Source organism: Acyrthosiphon pisum, unplaced genomic scaffold, assembly GCF_005508785.2.
Source record: "Acyrthosiphon pisum isolate AL4f unplaced genomic scaffold, pea_aphid_22Mar2018_4r6ur Scaffold_20114;HRSCAF=20807, whole genome shotgun sequence".
NCBI lineage: Eukaryota > Metazoa > Arthropoda > Insecta > Hemiptera > Aphididae > Acyrthosiphon > Acyrthosiphon pisum.
The window spans coordinates 9,999-11,263 of record NW_021769440.1 but is presented as its reverse complement, the minus strand read 5'-3'; positions in this window follow the sequence as shown (position 1 = coordinate 11,263).

The window sequence follows — 1,265 nt, the reverse complement described above, 5'->3', positions numbered from 1 at the left end:
ATTGCATTGTTTTGTTTAGTGATAATTTAATATTACCGTTTACTGTTTACCGTTTTGTTTTCTGTTATCTTTTTCAATCGTTTTTTGACAAGTATAACGTTATAATTATAACGTTATATAAACGTTTTCGAGCCATAATTTAAAAAGAAACATTTTTAGGAATTTCCAACTCAAAATAATTTGCACATTTCCCTAGTTTTTACATATAATAATACATATATAATTGTATAAATAATTTGTCAAAATTTGAACTTGAAATGCTTATAAAAATTTTGTGAATACCTATGTATTTTTAATATTTTTCAACTGTCATTATAAAACAATATATTAGGCGCCTTGTATTAAATTGTCAAGCTTTTTGACCCAACGACAGTCCTATAAAGTATTTAAGTAAAAGTATTTGAGTAAAAGTATTCAAATACTTTTTTAAGTATTGAATAACTTTTTAAATACTTTCAGCATGAAGTATTTTGAATAGTATTTTAAATGCTTTTTTTTGCATTAAATACTTTTTGGTATTGAATAATTCGGTTTTTTATTTTGAACATTTTATTTTTATTCGAAATAATTGGTTGGAAAAATATTGTCAACTACAATAATAGAATAATAGTTTTATTTAGTATTCTGTATGTCTGTGTTAGCTGAAGCCTGAAGGTTTGTGAAAACCAGATTTCTGAAAATAGTTATTGAATAACAATTTTCCCTTTAAACTACCTATTAGCTAACTATTAGACAACCTACTACCTATATGTTTATATTACGATAGTTAGATGTGAACACCATCTTAGCCATGGCAATTCGGTGTCTTATTTCTAACAAACATATCCTGTCAATGGTAAGTGTACTTCCCTAATATTTATGCTGACATTCTGTTCTACACTTGTAGGTACCTACCTACCTACCTGATTAAACGGTCGGTTATATAATAATATTGTACGCCAACGTTGGGGACTCTTATCTCCATATACACACTAGTATAGGTACTACCATAACGGCATAACTTGCATTCTTTATATCTACCTCCATAAGTTATTGTTTTAATATTTATAATTTATATAGCAACTAGTATTGCGTGCCATTCAACCAGTAACCGCATATCTTCATACGAGGATGATATTATGTTAACATTTGTTATTTCTAGTGATTAACTACAATATAGGTAGGTCGATAATTCAAAGATGAATCACAAGTTATTGTTTTATTCTTAAGAGGACGCTACGCATACATTATTGTTGTCTCCGTCTTACAATTGCGTAACACATGGC